The sequence below is a fragment of the Meleagris gallopavo genome, chromosome 1, assembly GCF_905368555.1.
Source record: "Meleagris gallopavo chromosome 1, MGAL_WU_HG_1.1, whole genome shotgun sequence".
Taxonomy (NCBI): domain Eukaryota; kingdom Metazoa; phylum Chordata; class Aves; order Galliformes; family Phasianidae; genus Meleagris; species Meleagris gallopavo.
In genome coordinates this window covers 146769907-146789868 of record NC_139404.1, presented here as the reverse complement: position 1 = coordinate 146789868, position 19962 = coordinate 146769907, and the positions used below count along the sequence as shown (strand labels likewise).

Genomic DNA, 19962 nt, shown 5'->3' with positions numbered 1-19962 from the left:
CCATATATTTGAATTTAGACTATGAATTATGAACATGTAACTTGTATTAAGTGGACCAAAAATCTACTCCAATTCCATTCATATTACAAACATTGAAACTGAAATACTCTGTTCAATTGGTATCATATTTAAAGAATGCTCATGGAAGTTCTTGATCCAGCAAAGCATTTTATTTACCTTATAATAGGCACCCCCCCCCCCCCCCCCCAAAAAAAAAAAAAAAAAAAAAACTTTGAAATGTCTGATTCATGCTTAAAATAAAATTTATTTTTGTTGCACACACATTCCTATACAAGTCTGATTTAGCAGCAAATTGGGATTTATTAATACTTCTACAATAAATCACAAAATTAGATCATATAAACAGCACTTAATAGGCACTTGATCATCAGTCAAGTTAAAAACGATTTAACAGAATTTGTTACAATCAAAACAGTTACTTAAAGATTTGAAAATGACAAGGTTTACATAAGACTTAGTGCAGGATAGTGAGAAATTTATAAACTTAGTTGTGCACACAAAGAATTTCCCCTTGGTATATTACTCACCCTTCTTCCTCATCAACATTTTTCAGCAAATGAGTTTTGATCCTTGAAGAATCTGCTCTGAGAGATGTCCCAGTGCAGGGGTACCCTGAGAGGTGTCCCAGCTCATGGGTTTGTATATTTATCTACTTACAGATATACTCCACTTGCCCTTTCTTAGTCAATTAACAGCACAATTTGAATGTAAACATATTTTTCCCATATTTTAATGCACCGGGGTTTTTTGTGTTTAAACTGCAAATGGCATCAAGCTGAGTTTTCAGTCAACATTTTAAAAGAAACTCATTGCAACTGCTGTAGCTAGAATCCCCATCACAGAAGACTTGTATCAGCAATCTGTTCTTAGTTTTATAATTATGTCAGAAAAAAATTTGAAAGTAGACTTGTGTAAGAGATTATTCTTTTTGCACCTTTGTCTCAAAGCTTGCTGAGGAAATCAGATGGACAAGACCAGGCAAGCTCTGGTCAAGGTTGGAGAAATCTTTTCTCTGAAGATTTGCAGGCCAGGGAAAATGAGAGAGAGAGAGAAGGAGCAGCTTAATGGCTCGGAAGCAGTCATTTGCGTGGGCTTATCTTGAGGGAGATAGCGATTTTAGGCATGCTGCACATGACTCTTATCTAAGCACCCAGGAATGCCACGTTGACAGAAGAAGGATAAAAATGTGACCTATATTCAAGAGTGTGGTGTCTGACATCAGATGCCTTATGACCTCATACTTGCCTAACTGACGAACTCTCCTTGTCCTGCTACCTGAGACCTGCCTCTTTCTCCTGGACTTGCTGTCACTGTACCTGCTTGCTGCTTGCTGCCTAAGGCCAGCCACTCTGCTGCTGCTCTCTCCTGTGCTCTTGCTCCAGTATTGTCCTTGGACCATCGGAAAGGCTTGCAATGGAATGCTGCTGGATCTTGGTGGTGACTATCCCTGTCCTATGTAATTCTTGTTCCTTTCGTATCTTTCCTACCACCCAATTTCCCTTCCCCATCGCCCTAATTTGAACTGCTTTTTCTTAATCACATGTTGGGTATACAAACATCCAAGAACCTTCTCTCCTCATACAAATTGGAGCAAGACAACTTGTCATTTCAAATAGAAAAGACAAGAAAACATTCTTAACATTTCATATTGGAAAGGCTATACTATTGTATCTTAGGAACATTTTACAAAGTTACCAGACATTCCTTTATTTTAGTTTTTATTTCTATTTATTTTACTTAAACTATTTTTATTAATAAGTCATATAGCTCTTGCCAAGTTCTTCTAACTTATTTTGCTGTATGTGAAGGATTTCTAATCACTTTTAAATTATTATTACTATGCTATTTTTTTCTCTCCAACTATTTTTAATGTATTGTTTTTTGCTGTTTTTTTTTTTTAATTATTATTTCACACACATATATATATACATATATATATATTTTCCAGAGGAATATATTTTATCTTCGTGTCTACTTGTTCTCAAAATTTTTTCTAGCTTATCCCAGGAACAGCTTAGTTGGAATATTTTAAAAAGTGATAACTTGTCTTTTTAGAAAGATATATGGAAACATGTAGTTGGAATACTTTTATTTGCTTCTCTTGAAGTTCTGCATTTCCAATTTGGATATGTGTGGCATCATAAATAATAAAAAAAAGAACAGCTTTCATTTTGTCAAGTTGTTTGTTTGTTTGTTTGTTTTGTTTTTTTTTGTTGTTGTTCTGATCTAAATGAAATTTTTCCACATTTCTTCTATATTAAATCAAAGGGATTCAGACCATTATTCATTTACCCTTTGAGACCATAAATGTGGAAAAGACCATAACTATTCTTTACTCAAGAATTTCAATGCAGCAAAACAATGGAGATTATGGATGTATGGACATTTTTGGGATTTTCAAGCATTTTAAAATGTGAGAACCAGTGAAGATTAAAAATAAATAATAAAACTATTTAAAAATAGTTAATTTCTTTCTTATAAGCAGGAATCATTCTCTACACAAATTAATAAATTAATAATGGTGGCAATGGAGAACATTGAAATTATGATACAACTGTTGTGTTCAGAATGTGTAGTGATAAAATGATTTGAAAATCTTAAGCATCTGAGAAATGGATGGAAATATATTTGCTTTTAAAAAACAATACTATATCATATTTTGATGTCTTCTAGACATATTTCAGATAGGCATTATGCTGTAAAATACACAAATATTTTTTATCAATATTTTGATCTGAATAACATTTATACAGTCTAATAATTTTGACATCCACTGGTCCTAACTAAGAGTAAGGAAGTCTGTAAATTAAGAAAATGTAACTGAGTGGAAGAATGCAGCATCTCCTCAGCATACAAGCTGTAAAAAGTTACCCTCTGGGTAACAGGTGAAAATTGAAAAGAGAGTGAATATTTTTTAAACACTCCCAGTCAATGTGTGTAACGTGATGCTTGATAGACATCACAGGAGAATCATGCTTTATCAGTGAATTGAGTCAGGGCTGGTAGGGATGAGAACAAATGTATGACAAAGCTGAAAACCAGAAACTGTTAAAAATGCATGTTTTCACTCATATTAGTTGGGTAGGTATTAGACTAAGGATAAGATAATAGAACAGTTTTAATGTTTTTGATTTTTTTAGATTTTCTCTCTTGCCTAAAAATCATTTATTAGTTGCTGGGTTTCAAATGCATCTAAATACTGCATTTGTGAAGCTCTCAAGTATGTAATCAACAACCAAATAATTATTAGTGTTTGTTTTTTTTTTTTCTCTTCAGTAGGAAAAAAGAGTTTACTATCAAGAGAGATTATATGACAAAAAGTTACATTTGACGACAAAAAGTTTTTTGAAATATGAAAGCTTCAGTATCTTTCAGTGGAGGTAGGATTAAACGTTTTCGTAAATAGCATATCCAAAAGTAAACAAGGCTTTAATCTGCTGGCAATTATTCACTTATTGGACTTCACACAGTGCCAATGCAATTCTTATCTAATGTCTCAGTGGAGGAAAAAAGAGAGAAACTCATTACTCATCACTAAAAATAAAAAAAAAATAAAAAATTTGGGAGAAAGTTGCTGCTAAATCAAAAGCAAAAGAAGCTAATCAGCTAATTACTTCTTTATATCCTCTATCAAATAAGTCAATAATTCTATATTAAACATGGTGTTTTGGTGCTTAAAATTGGTAAATAACATAGTATTGTTGACAGGATACAAACAGACATTATCTCATTAACTCACAATTAGTTACTCCTTCAATCTTGGATCATGCTTGATCACTCCTATTAGCACATTTCTTCACATATTTATTTTATGTTAGACTGTTGGTACAGAAGAGTAGGAAAAAACAGAATGAATGATACAGTAGGAATGAAAAGACCTATAAGGGTCACTCCAACAACCTTCTGGCCATGCTTCCCATACATCAGTACCCCGATGTCTTTTTTGGAAGGATTTGCTCAATCCTGTCATCCTCCAGCTTGTATTGGTAGTGGATGTTGTGGGATACTGTATCAAAGGTCTTGCTGAAGTCCAGATAGATGATATCAGTGGCTCTTCCCTCATCTATTGATGGAGTGACACCATCATGGAAGGCCACTAGCTTGGTCAAGCAGGCTTTCCCCTTGGTAAAGGCATGCTGGTTCTCCCTTATCACCTCTCTGTCTTCCATGGCTTGGTGACTACATCAGCAAATTTCCTCAGGACTCTGGGATGCATCTTGTAGATCTAAGTCTCACATTAATCAAAATATCTTCTAGTATTTAATACACTATGTATGAGAAATATTCCCTCTTATTTATCTGAATAGCCAGAAATATTTTGTATTTGATTTTTTTATTTTTATTTATTTTTATTTTGCTTCTTTAGTGTCTCCACATCTCAGATTAATTCAGAATTTCCATCTGCCATACAGCTTCAGATTATAGATGTCTGAATGTGAGGCTATTTAATATTCCCCTAGGTTTAATAGAAATCTGATCTAAATTAGCTTATATTCACACTAAAGTATCTACTAACATTTAGTCAGACTTAGAACCTAAAACATATTTACGTAACAGAAGCGGATATAACAAAACACAGGAGATTTGTGAACTTCTGGAGTGATAGCTAGAGGTCAGTCACGATTTATATAATATCTCAAGTAAAGTTCTGGAATTGTTGCATTGAATCTTCGTTCTTAAAGAGTTTTTGGCACTCACCATCACTAAGAACACAGTAATAACATAAAGCAGAAGGATAATCTTTTCTATTTCCAGCTGAAAATTGGGTTCTTGAATATTGTGGGGTTTTTGTTTGTTTATTTGTTTTTGCTTGTTTGTTTTTGTTAGTTTTGTTTTTTTGTTTTTGTTTTTGTTTTTTCCTGCCTGCCAAAAATAATCTTTCCTTTTTTCATTGTTATATTGATAGAACATGATAAGGTAGATTATTTCTATTACAGATTAAGTAAAATTTAAAAATTTAATGTAACTTGACATGAAATCTAGGTCTGCACATTTATTACTAGATTTGCAATTGGCTTTAGTTATGGCTCTTAGAAAGACTACATGTAATAGCCAAACTGCTGAAATTTGGCATTTAATTTGGGTAGGAATTCTTGTTTTTATAGACTTTTGTTTGTATAAGATCTCTTTGAAAATCTCATCAAATAGTGTAAAACTATCAAAAATATGAACATCAATAATGTAAGTCATATGAAGAATTCAGTCACCTTTATAATTCCTGTTGCAAGATTAACACATGTATGCTGTCTTTATTTAACTTTTTGTAAAGCCTGAAACTAGTTTCCTCTCATGTTAGAAGATGCTTCTAATGATTTATCTTTCAAACAGGGAAGAAAAAATTTCCTCTGAAGTTTCCTCTCCAGTGTTTACTGCTGAGCACTATATCCTATACTATGGAATATTCGTTTGGTTAATTGGGATCAGATATCCTTGCTCTGTTCCTTCCAGTTTCTTATGCACACCACTCTACTGACTGGTGGAGCTGTGTGAGAAATGGAAAAAACTCTCAGCAATAGCTAAATCAATGGCATTATCAACACTGTTTTGCTCACAAGTACAAAACACTGAACTATAGGTGCTACGAAGATAGTTAATTTTATCCCAGGAAATACCAGCACACTCCTAAAATTGTAGGAGATATTTGGAAAATTGTATTGAATATGATACCCTTTTTTCAGATCTTTTAATTTTTCCACTGAGTCATTTTTTCTATTACATTAAAAAAAAAAAAAAAAGAAAAAAGGGAACTGTGTAATTATTTTATATATATATATTTGTGTAGAACCCTGTGTGAGGAAGTGTTAGACATGCCATTTTGAATGTAAAAGTGATTATTTGTGTTATTGAAACTGCTATGACTAGTATAATTTTAAACTAGATTTCCAGGTTTCCACTGCAATTAGAATTCTTTTGTCTCTTAATGAGAAAATTTTTTTGACAGGTTAATCTCAAAACATTACTATTAAACATCAGGAAAATCTTGACTGCAGATTCAAAACTTCAACATAGAAAACTTCATTTATATTAAATCATAAACTAGAAGATCATAGGAATAACTGAGATTGATATTTTTTACCCTCAGTTATTAGGAAACTTCTTTTGCATTATCTCCAAAAGAACACCTCAGATGTATCCATTCACAATAGCACATGATCCTTACATTTCAGTTAAAACATTGAAATGTACTGATTATATTGTATCCTATTGTATTGACTTTTGTAGATAATTCAATAATAAAGTCTAACCTGCAGTGAAATTTCCAATTAGAATTATCAAAACAGACACCCAGTCATGGGCATATAATATCAAAAATATTAATTATTTGTTCTTTCCGCAAACTGATGCAAGGCACTGCTTCAAACACTTCTACACACAAGCAAATATGCCAGCAGTCCAAATATTTCCAGTGAATATAGAAACTGATTTTGGCAATGTAGAATGTTAGTTTTACCTTAATGCTCATTCATACTGGCTAAAGGACTTGGAGTTCATTTCACAGAGAGCTAGAAAAGAGATTAGAGAACAGTAACTTACATGGACTGGATTCAAATGAACAATATAATGCCTTTTATTCCACTCAGCCCCAGCAAGCTCTTCAAGTAATAATATTTGGTTTCACTGATAACTCTGAAATAGGCAATTTTGATTAAGACAGAAATGTGGCAGGAAAATACCTAAAATTCTACTAAATTTCTACTTTCATTTAATAGCACGTGAATTCAAATGATGAACAAAATCATTTCATTAAAAATTTAAGACAGAATTCTGTAATACTTTAATGCTTTGAATAATAACATAAAAATTTGCAGCATACTGTGATACATTGTCTTTATGTAGATCTATCATATAACTCAAATATTATTTATGTTTTCAAATATTTACTTGTATTGTGGAGGTATAATATACAAACTACAGAAACCATAAATCAGGCTATTTGGTTCTGAACTCATATTGGCTCATTAATTTGACTGCAATTTAAATGTGTTTCCATTAAGCCAAAAATTTGCCATTAGCATTAAGCATAAGTCAAAAGGTTGATATTCCAACTTCACTTACATTGTATTCTGTGAATGTTCAATCTGTAAGCTGTTAAGCTGAGATGTATCAGTCCGAGTTAAAAATCATGAATACTCCATCTCCTGGCTGGATGCCATTTGATTGCAATCAAGAATCATATGATCATCTAACCAACAGTGCTGGAAATAAAATATACTTGGAATTTTTTGAGATTTCACTTATAGATGTATCATTCTGTTCTTCATTCTAATGGTTTTGATTTGCAGTTTGGTTGTTTTACAACTCATGGAATTATTCTTTAAGCAAAAGAGAAATTATGCCCATAAATACATATCCTTTATCAATGTTGAAATACAAAAAAGTACATCATTTAATAAATTATTTTTGACATATATAGTATGATATAGAATACAAGGACATGTTTAGAGATTATTTTAATAAGAATTGAATTTTTAAAAATAGTTTAACTATAAATAATAAAAATTTCTGGGCCTTAAGGCAGTCTAATTGAAACATAAGTATTTGGTGAATTCCTCTTCCTTGTTTCTTAGGTTCTGGTTTCATTTATTTTTATTCAAGTTATATTTATTCAAATTAATGTATATATTTATTTATTCAAGTATATTTTATTCAAGTATATATATGTGTGTGTATATATTTATATATACTTGAATAAATAATATATATAATATTTATTTATAATTTATATACATATACATATAAATTTATATATATATATTCAAGTCAAATTTATTCAATTAATAAGTAATAAAATACATTTAAGACATACTTTAAAATAAGTTTATAAAAATTCTGATGTATTCTATGCTTTCTGAATGCATAGGAATAGCAACTAAAATATTTAAATAAAATGTATTTTTAGTATACAGGCATCATGATGTTAATTTTGTTCCCTATTTTGTCTTCTTGACTTTGATGTGCAGATTTTTGTTATTTTAAAGACTTGTTACATAAAAAGGATATTTTTACATCACAGCTGCTTCTCTCATCTATAATGATGCTTTCCTAATCTGAATAAGGTTTCCGTATTCTTATTATCAGGAAAATGAATTCTTATAATAAAATACTGTGTTAATATCAATCTTCCTTTAAATAAAGTTAGCAAAATTATCATTTCATGGATATTTTAATTCATGTATTATCATGGAATAATAGAAGCTATTCAGATATGACACTACTTTTTATTTCTGTAACAAATGCATTTCAGAAAGAAAAGGGAATCTGTAAAATAGAAACTGTTTAGTCCAAGGTGGCAGTGCTTTTATCTCTGCAGCATTTGTACCTTACGATGGATTCATATAGGTTTCATTTAAAACCGTTACCCATTGTCTTATCAATGCACACTCTATTAAAGATTTTTTCCCCATCTTTCTTGTAGGCCCTTCGTTTGTATTATAAGACCACAACAAGGTGTGCTAGGAGCCTTATCTTCTTGAATTTGAAAAATGTGAACTCTCTCAAGCCTCTCTTCATAGAATAAGTGTTCTGGTCATCTGATCATTTTTGTGACTCTCCTTTAGAGTTGCTTTGTAGAATCATAGAATATCCTGATTTAGAAGGCAGCCACAGGGATCGTTGAGTTCAACTTCTGGCTTTACACAGAGTCACTCAAAAATCAGATCCTATGTCTGATAGTGTTGCTTCTTGAACTCCAGAATGCATGGTGCTGTGACCATTGCCCTGAGATGACTATTCCAGAGCCTAACCATCCTTTCAGGGAAAAACATTTCCCTAATGTCCAAGTTGACCGTCTCCTGATGTCCCAATTTGTATATGTATCTAGGGTAGTCCCAACCCAGATGCATTTACATTTATTAAATTCCATGTAGTTTGTGGGTCCATGTCTCTCTTCTGTTAGGTGCCCCTGATCTGGATGCATATAATGATGAAGGTGTAAAAAACACAACTTTTTTCAAGTCTAGTAAATATATTTTCTGTTTTAATGAAACTTAAAGAAAAATAGCTCTGATGAGCAAGAAGTCACACATGATTTTAATTCACTGTAACATCAACTTTCTATCACACAAATTACTGTATTTCCAAGTGAACAAAAGCTTTTTAAAGCAGCACTGACAATGATGTCTAATTATGAATGTTTTAGAAACTTACTTAGTGCTTTTGCTAAGATTGTTTTACTATTTCTTTTTCTAAAAACTACATTACATGTCTGTTTTATCTAGCTACCATGGGCAATGATTCTTGACAGATACCATAGAAAAAGCAGAGGGAATTAACTTATTAAAATTTCCATTTTTTTTGTTAAACAGGCTACTTTAAAATAAATGCCCTCCATGACTCTTATCATCCAGGCATACTGCCTAATAAAATTCCCTGAACTGTATCTCCTGCAAGTGATGTAGCAAAGAAAGAAATGTGTAACAGTAATTGTAAAAGATGATGATTGAAGGCAGAGAATTGAAAAAAATGTTGCTCTAGCTTGTGCTGCACAATCATGGACATATAGAATAAACATGTTTTTTTTGAGAATTTATGATTTTGTTCTGCAAAATTTTCAATAAGTCAATGAATTTTCAGTGCACTAGACCATTGAAAAGTTAATCTTTAGGCTTTTTCTTTTATGTTTAAGTCCTTAATCAATTTATCAAAAGCCATGGTATTTGAAAAATGTACAAATCTGCACATTAAATTTGAAATTTTCTTAAGTGTTTTTTTTAAATGCATACTCCAGGTTTTATGTGGGAGTACTTTTCAGTCTTTCACAAATTACTGACAACACACAATTGCAATTGTTGAAACACCTGGAAGACTTTCTTTAGTAGGAAAACAATATTCAGCATTTATTTAAAGTGAATATCACCTCAAAGAAATAACCTGTAATCTTTTGATGGTTCCATCTGAATATAAGAGAGAAAATTATTTACTATGAATGTAAGGATACGTAGAAGGAGAGTGCCTCCTTATGTAGGAGTATCTGGTCAAGGATCTTTTCCAGTGCAACTACTATTAAGGTAGGAAGTAATGCAAACTAAGTATGGACAGACACATTAATCAGTGAGGGCATGTGAGAAGTTAGGAATGTTTATTGTGGCAGAATTATCTGATTGAAGACTTCTGAGTTGTAAGACAACATCCAGGAAATCTGGTCAGTTGTACTAATTGATAAAGAAAGATGCAGATTGTGGGAATATTTATTCAAGCAGGGTTATCTGAGTGAGAATCTCTGATCAAGGTGGTAAGAAGCAGAAAAAGGGGAAGAAAAAAAAAAATAAACCAAAAATGCTGCAATACAGTCCTGACCTAGTAGAAATTTAGACAATGATAAGAAACAAACCCACCAGTCACACTAGCTGATCTAGCTAGCTAGCTAGCTAGCAACAGGCCCACTGCCAGGAAGATCAGCTTGGACTTTGGATCTGTTAAGTCTCTGAAGGGGTGGGGAAAGGGTTTGGATTGGGGGTGTAGAAACTGCAGAGCTCTTTAAGCTTTGAGGGGTTGTGCAGGAGAAAAGGGGAGCAGGAAGAATAAAGAGGGGAGATAGGTAGAAAAGTGTATAAAACTTCTGGCCATAAGTAAAACTGGGTCAGTCAGTAAGCTTGTTTATCTGAGCCTCTTGCCTGGTCACTGAAATCTGCTGTATCTTCTTATTTCTCTCATTACACATTTTCTTAATTCTCTGTCTCCATATTTGTGCACTCTCAACTGTGTGTATTTGTACAACAAGGGCTACATGACAACTCCTGGTAAGACCGGTGTGTGTTTGAGTGAAGGCTGGTGGCAGCAGTAGGAGTTAGGCTGGGAGAGAGGGCACCACAACCTGTGGTGTCAGCTATTGGAGTGAGCATGTGGTCTAAGCATCACATGCTGGTGGGATCTGTGTGTGTGTGGGGGGGGGAACTGGTGCCAGCTACCAAAGGCTGTCAGTTGTTTGTACCTATTTTCATGTTTAATGCAAATCCTGTTGAAGACACCTCCTGGCTGGGGCAACCTCTGTTATCATTCATATCATTATCATGTCCTTGCCATTGTGTCTTTGTATCTCTGGATTACTTGCTCAACTTTGCTAGTGGTTGAACCTGCAGAGGGGAAATCAGTAGTCACATTTCCCAGACTGAACTGAGACCTTAGGTTTCTGGGCACCAGCATGGGCGCCAGCAGCTGGATGGTAGCAGTCCTGAGTTTAGTGACCAGAAGTGAGAGCTGTATGCTTCACTCTTTATTTCATTTAAGTGACAAGTACTGAGGGTTTGCTACAGGTTTACCAGAGAGGTGTAGACTCTGTATCCTCAAAGATACTATGAAGGACATGAGAGAAGGCATAGTGTTCTAGGTGACCCTACTATAACAACATGAACTCCGGAGATCCTTTCAAATTTCAACCATCCTGTGATTCTATGATTTTATAATTCTGTGATACCCCAGGACAGAGCTGTACTTTTTCATTTTGCCATGAAATCCTGCTTAATTGAAAGACTATAAAAGTCTTCTCTTGTGCAAAATGAATTGTGTAGAAAAAGTTTTATTAGGTGTTTTTTAGTTACAGTACATGTGGAGTTTGACTGACTTCATACAGGTATCAAAATAGACTAAGAATTACAGTCAGAAAGAAATCTATTTCTTACTTTGATAATATAGTTATCAGAAATGGCCAAATTGAATGTGCATCTTACTAATCTTCTATGAAATGATAATAATAGTATATTAAAAAATAAGATGAAAGATGGCTCATTCAAAAATGGGAAATAATTAAATTTACACAAGCACATGCTATTAAAAAAAAGTAATTTTTAAAAATCAGTTTTGGCAGAAATATCAGGATCTCTCATACTTCAAAGATAAAATGTAGTATATCCTGCAGTAACCAAATTTAACAAGATGAATCATGGTTCATCTTTGACGTAAAGAAATTTGACTATGTTGAAGTAAACTAACGGAAAACCAGAATGAAAGATGCCATCTTTTATTTTGATATTAAAATATATATATGTATATCTAAGTGAATGCAATACATCAATACAAAAATTAGCAGCATTCTTCTTTATGTTGTTTCTATTATTATTTTCTTACCGCTGCTTCTTTATTCTAGAAACAACTTTTATTTTTTTTTTTCTTTTTAACTTAAAAGATGTCTTGAGATCTAGATAAAGTATTGAAACATAAAACCTGCTGGAATCAGGTCTTGAACTTTATCATGTGCTATCTAATATGTGTATGCAAACTGAGAAAAAAAGTAGCTCGTACTAAATACCTAATTCAAATTTTCTTAGACTCATAGAATCATAGCATTATTAAGATTGGAAAAGATCATCTAGTGCAACCATTCAGCTTCCATTGGTATTTTCCCTTTAAATCATGTCCCTTAGAACCACATCTAAATGTTTCTTGAACACCTCCAGGATCTGTGACTCAGCCATGTCCCTGGGCATCCTTTTCCAGTGTCTGACACTCTTTTGGAGAATATTTTTTTTCCTTATATCTAACCTCCTCTATGGCAACTTTAGGCCATTCCGTCTTGTCTATCACTACTCAAGCTGTGGGAGAAGAGGCTCCACTTCATCACAGTCACCTTTTAGTTTGTTATAGAGAGCTATAATATCTCCCCAGTCACAGAATCACCAAGGTTGGAAAAGACCTTCAAGATCATCCAGTCCAACCATCCACATATCACCAATAGTACTCATTAAACCATGTCCCTCAACACAAAATCCAAACGTTCCTTGAACATCTCCAGGGTCAGTGTCTCCACCACCTCCCTGGGCAGCCCATTCCAGTGCCTGACCACTCTTTCAGAAAAGTACTATTTCCTAACGTCCAGCCTAAATCTCCCCTGGTGCAGCTTGAAGCCATTCCCTCTAGTTCTATCACTAGTTACATGAGAGAAGAGGCCGACCTCCAGTTCACTACAACCTCCTTTCTGATAGTTACAGAGAGCAATAAGGTCTTCCCTGAGCCTCCTCTTCTCTAGATTGAACAATCCCAGCTCCTTCAGCCTCTCCTCATAAGGCCTATGCTCCAGACCCCTCACCAGCTTTGTCACTCTTCTTTGAACCCGCTCCAGGGCCTCAATGTCTTTCTTGCAGTGAGGGGCCCAAAACTGGACACAGTATTCGAGGTGCGGCCTCACCAGAGCTGAGTACAAGGGGACAATCACTTCCCTTTTTCTGCTGGCAACACTGTTCTGATGCAAGCCAGGATGCCATTGGCCTTCTTGGCCACCTGGGCACACTGCTGGCTCATGTTCAACCGAGCATCAGTCAATATCCCCAGGTCCATTCCCTCTACACAATCTTCCAGCCACTCCGCCCCAAGCCTGTATCTTTGCCCGGGATTGCTGCAGGCAAAGTGCAGGACCCAGCATTTGGCCTTGTTGAAACTCATCTGATTTTCCCTAACTCATCCCTATACTCATCCCTAAACTTCTTCCAACAAAGCTTATTTCCCCTAAAGCCTCCAGTGTTATAGTTCCTGTCTTGTTCTGGAAAAGATGGTCACCTACACCTTTTTATAAAAATACAAAACTCACAATTTTTAATTTCTGTAACTTTAGAAGAGCTGTTTCAACTTTTCTGAATTACTGTCTTGTCCAGAATAAAACTTCTGAATACTTCTCTACTGCCTCAATTCAATCAATGAACCATACATGTAAGTGACAGTTTATAGTTAAAAAGGTACAGTAAGACAAGTGAAGAAAGAATATTATTGCTATTTTTCAAATCTACTTTGCCAAAAGGTCAGAGAAATTTCATTGCTGCAGTTAATGTGCTCTACGTCTAAATGTGACATTAGAAGAAGTTTCAAGAATTTCAGACAGTACTCACTCACATATGGGCGTTTGTAAAGAAGAAAAAAAAACACTGAACCAAATCTGTCTCTTGAATGAAGAAAGATTTTTTCTTACTTTGCCAAAAAATCTTTTTGTAAGGTTTATTGCAAAAGAGAGAAACCTAAAATGAAAATCAACTTTTCATAGAGCATTTTTTATAAAGATAAGTTTGATGTAAACCAAGTATCAACATTTTAAAAATAACACAGATTTTTTTTTCAAACTGCTGTCATTTCAGAACTGATTTATGTATAGTGTAAGAAAGAGCTGAGGCAGATATGAACTGTACTGCTCAGAACTGTTTGTCCTCAATAAGTATTATTCAGTCTTCCAAGCACTGCTGGTTGCTCATCACAGAATGAAAGTTGTGCTGATGTGAAAGTAGTTCTGATGATGCCTCACATATACATTCGTGCAGTTCCCTTTCATTTTGCTACTGATTGACTGTAGTTGCTTTATGCAGTTTGTCTTAAAACTGTTAAGTTGATTGATTAAATTCCTGTAATGTATTTCATCACACTTCTAGATGTTAACTTCTTTCAACCTCTTACAAAGCCTTTTCTTACATATTTTACTATTAGTAATTTTGAATTTCTTCTCTAATGTGTTTCAAGAATATTTTCCTTGAGAAATTAATAGATTAAGAAAAATAAAATCAGGCTTCTCCTAGTTTTGATGTTTTCTTTTTCTTTTTCTTTTTTTTTTTCTCACTCCATCCGTATTTTCAGAAAGACAGTGTAAAATATTTGAATACCTATTTTCTTACAAATGAATTCACCCCTTTCAAAACACTAAAAACACCACAAGGAATTTAGGGGCAAACATGTATCTGTGCATTCTGTATGTAAAAAAATTTATTTTCAGTTAATAAATAATTAATCTTAAAATTCTTTGAAATGTTATCAGTACTGTGGAAATCCCTTCATATATAAATATGTAGAAATATATATTAAAACAAAAGTAATTGAGATTCATAAGTAAGCTTCCACTGGTTCAACTGGGATGAAAACAGACCAAAGAATATAAGGTACAGCTAAGCTTCTGTCATTTTTCCATATTGATAGAAAAACACACAATGTTAATAGCTGAAATGCAAGGTAGACATACATACATACATCTGATATCAAATGAACATGAAAGATTTTTTTCCTCTTTTTATCCTTTTTTATTCTCATTATGACTAAGTCTCAAAAGAAAGAAAAATAAAAGTTTATTTCAGAGACATTGAAGGTTACTAGAAAGAGTTTGAGGTGCTGTGAAGGTAGAATCATTCTGTTACCTAAACATGAATTAATACTCATATATTTATCAACTCATGAGCCTTTATATGAAACCTCTCTCTATATATATATATATGGCACAGGAGGATGAGTTTTTGGAGCCCCATGGGATCGGCAAGAGTTCAAGAATGAAAGACAAGACATCTGAAATAGTACTGAATATCCTTTTTTTTAGAATCTTCCTCACAATCCAAGGTTCCGATTTCCAGCTCCTAACATGAGGGCATGGTATAAGTAACCTAATTTCTGTCTCAACATTCATTTTATTTGCAGATTTGTCATGATGTGTTGTACAAGCAGACGTGCAAATGCACATTTTTGCTTGTTTGACAGTTTTGCTTCACACCAGTGAGATTTTCACAGGCACATCACTAAACATCTAGTATTTATCTGAATGTTATAACTAGAAGAAAAATGAATACATTAACTTTAATTATAAATTTTACGTGTTATATATTTAAATGAAAAGTTGGTATTTTTATTGTATTTGTCATTTACCAGACATTTGCCTAAGAGCACAGTAGCATGATGGAGCTGTTTAGAATTTTTGTACTTCTAATTTATAGGTCATTAAACCATAGAATCATAGAAACATAGAATATCTTGGGTTAGAAGGGACCTTAAAGATAATTTAGATCCAATCCCCCTTTTGAATGTAGGGTTGCCAGCCACCAGCTCAGCCACTAGATCAGGTTTCCCAGGGCACCCTCCTCGAATACCTGAAATTCCAGGAAACATAGGGGTGTTCAGGTATATAAATCATTCAAATTTGTTCTAGAGGTAAGAATTTATCTCTATTTATTCTGTCTAAAAAAGTATATGGAAACAAATAAATAAAACACAACAAAATTCTGTATGTCTCACTGGTTTGAGTGACGTGTATGCACGTGTCCAAAATCTAATGTAGGCAAGAGCCATGGAAAACGAGCTTCATAAAATTGTTCAGGGAAAAAAAGAAAAAAAAAAGAAAAAAAAAAGCAAAAAAAAAAAGCTACAATAAATGCAATAAATGAAATATATGTGTGTATTTACCTCCAAGTAATATTTGCTAAAAAACATTAAGCAAAAGTCAAGGATAATTAATACATATCTAAATAAATGCCATCATCATACTGAAAGCAACATATCAATGACAGGTCTGGTTTAGAGTATACAGAAAGTAATTACATGCATCGCTTTGCACTTATTTGCACTTTTGGATAAGCAATTAATGTCCTTCCAGCTGTTTCAGAATATTGTAGCTACTGAGAGTAACTCAGTGTAAGTCCAAACTAAGTTAATTAAACAGCAAAATATTATGTTTCTTGAAATTAACTTCCTGAAACAGATGTAGTCATATTGATTGAATGCAAAGGTTTATCTAGGTTAGTATCCACAAGTAGTCAATGGGGAAAATCTAGACAAAAGCATGAGAATAATCCCATAATTTTATTTGTCTAGAAATTCTCATAAAATTAGATAAAGATTTTGTGAGTTAAACGTTTTGTCTTTCTGGTTGATCTCAATATATAGGGGAAGGGAAAGAGATTTGCAAGGGAAAGGAAAAAGTCACATAGGACTTAAATCAAACAGTACAATCCCTTCCAAGAGTGGCAGAATCTAAACATGTTATACAAGTACACACAGAACTGCAACAGTCTTTAGAAGAATACCTAGTATAATTAGAATGGTCATATACCTAAAACATGTACAGTAATCTAGGCTGATAAAAGAATCAGTGCTTCTGATGCATCCTGCTATACATAATTGATGCTGCATTATTCAGAAACAATAACAAAAGCTTATTTGTTATTCCTGTCCATCCTCTCTTAGGAAGCAGGCACAACCAACTACAGTAGTGTGACATAACTGGGTATATCTTTTCTTGTATCATTCGGGATAGAATTTTTGCATATGCATGTTTCTTTCGTTTGTTGATTGCTTTCCATACAAAAACTTTTGACAGCTTATAGAAATTAATACCACTGATTCCCAAACATTCTCTGCACTTACCATCCATAAAGCTCAGACTGATCATCTGTCTTGCATTCCCTTTATTGATTTAAATTTCTGAGCCAAGACATGCAAGTATATTAAAAATGCATTGATCCTATAGCTACACAAGCAATAAGCTCATTGACTTGATTACTGTCGAAGAAAGAGAGAAAATACAAAGAAATATTGGGAAATATATTGTCTTTAAAAAATGTTCCCACTTATTGTAATTTCTGTCAAATTAAAATAGATATGTATGTAGATTAAGACCGGAAAGTATGGAGCCAAGTTTATATTCAGATGTGAAAAAGTGTGAAAAAATACAGAATGTTCTCTTCCTTCAAAGCCAAAGATTAGTCAACAGACTGAATTATGATAAGGGAGACTGAGAAAACTGGCTTATGTTCATATGTTGAAATTAACCTAATTGTGCAGCCATTTATCATTTTCTTTATTTCTTCTTCTTGCTACCTTTTTCTTCTCTCCTTGTCTGTCATTCTGCAGAAAATGAGGACTTTTTCTTAAGAACATTTTGAACTTTTAAATAATAAATAAATAAATATTGTATGCAATTACTGAGCTCCAACATCAGTACCATGCAATGAAAAGTTGTATGCATTTTGGGAAAATGGTAAAATCCAGACTACATTGTCCAGATTTAACAGAATCAATTTACATCTGTAGTATGAGTATTTATGTGTTTTTCAGTCAGCCATAATTTAACTATACCACTTTCATATGTAGCTCATGTATTTCTGCTTTCAAACCGATGATTGCAAAAAAATATATATATACATTCATAGAAAAGGGAAAAAAATAGTAAAGGAAAATTCTTTGACAGGATGAATGAGCTAAGAATTCCTTGCTGAATATTGATATCTAGTGAATCAAGAAAATTTTCTCCTGTAATGTTTGAATTTATTCAGGGCAATCTTTCATTCTTCTCAGTCTCAGTCATAACACTTGTCAAGTAAACTTCCATGCATATATTACAGTGCCTATCATGCACTTATTTTTAGGTGCAAACAATAGAAGATTGTCAGAAAACTGAAACCTAGTTGAAACAAGGCATGTGTGACATCCTTTAAATAAGGTCACTTAACAGTTGAGAAAATCAATTACTGGCTAGCTGCTAATGTTTACATTAGAAAAATAATGGGCAGGAATATGAGAAATATGAGATGAGACAAAAGAAACAAACTGGTTGGCTTGCCAAAAAATATATTTCTAACGTTTTGTTTTTAAATGGAACAGCTCTATGGCACATACAAATTCCTGTAACAGATCATACACTGAATTTTATTAAGCTAACTTCCATATTTCCACTGGAAATCTTATCAGCTTACAATCAAACTTTCTTATTTAGGAAGCACAGAATATTATGGAACCTGAAATTTCACATTCACACTCCTATGGTCATGTGTTACCTCAAGTATGTTTTCGTGTTATTTAAACATAATGTCTTAACAGACCTGTGAAGAGTAATGACATCAAAATATCCAAGTACAAAAACTATACAATGCAAAAAGGCTGTTCTTTTTGTGCAATGTGTTAAAGCACTTTGAGATATATCTTACTGCTGTAGTTGCTCTTTCTAATAAAAACTAATGTACTGAAGCTTTCAGTTTTAGGGGTGATCAAGTTTTTAATCTTAATAATATTTTAAATAAATAATGTTATAAAATTCTGAATAGATGTAAATCAGAAAAAAAAAAAAAAAGTAGTAATTACATGAGCATATAAGGCTCTGCTACCATCCTCTTTTTATTTCTGTTCTACCTAGAGCTATCCCTGCTCATCTCAATATATCACTTACTGAATCTCTTTTCTTTTAAAGGCTTTCTTAAAATGACCTCTTTGTAAAGTGCACCATTGTTAATTTAGGTCAAAAAATGACATTTTCATTTTGCATTCCCATTTAACTTCTTTATATGTTTTGTATTGATTTCCAGTTAAAAGACTGAGACTTCTGGGAGTAAATGTAAAAAATGAATGATGATATAATCTAAGACCAATAGTCATATAGTCATCATACTAGAAAAAATAAAAGACCATCAGAAAACCAGAGATTGAATAAAATTGGGAAAAGAAAAAAAAAAAAAAAAAAAGTATTCTTCCTCTCTACTCTTCCTTTTTCCTTAGCTGTATTCATTTCAGTCCAGGGTTATATTTCATTTGACTATTTTAATCATGCCAAATCTACACAAGAAGCACCCTGCAGTGAACCCAGCCAGAATGATTTCAATTGAAAGAAATCACCTTTAAAATGCACAAAAAGCAATTTTAAGAGTTCTTTATGAGATGCAGGCGTTATAGATTTTCTGCTGTAACCTAAGAGAGATAGCAGATGTATCTGTTTATACTAAACCTGTCTAAGCAGCCATAGAATCTCTTGGCAAAGGAGGATTTTCTTCTTGTCCAGAATTAAAAACTACAATAAGATATATAATAATTAGATGAGCTTGGTAGGTGTTTTTGAATGATTTGCCTGGCAATCCCCTGAAGACAAAAACTTAGTCAGTGATAGAATCGTTACATTCAGTCATATTATTTGAAGCAAGTATTAAATACAGAAATGATCCAGGCGATCTGTCAAAATGGTAAAATTTTTGAAACAGGTGAAATTGATTAAATGTTATTATTACTTAGGCAGGTTGAGAAAATTTTGGGTTAAGCATGAGGCTATAAATGTTTAAGAAGGATTAATAAATGGCAACGAATCATTATGATAAACCCATTTATATTTGTTGAAAATTATAAAACTCTTTCTCTCAATAAAATTTCGTTGGGTTGCTATCTCATTATGCAAATGGATTAAAAATATTTATATACCACTGAACAATTGTTTTGTAAATGAACACTTTCATA

At 33.1% G+C, this 19962-nt stretch overlaps 1 long non-coding RNA gene across 1 annotated transcript in view; it reads left to right on the top strand.

The window, feature by feature from the left end:
- Nucleotides 1-1207: 1207 nt before the first annotated feature.
- Nucleotides 1208-19962, top strand: part of LOC146545679 (uncharacterized) — a 130576-nt gene continuing 111821 nt past the window's right edge. The window contains exon 1 of the long non-coding RNA XR_014880875.1: nt 1208-1477. This is a non-coding gene — a long non-coding RNA (uncharacterized LOC146545679). The remainder of the gene's footprint in view (nt 1478-19962) is intronic.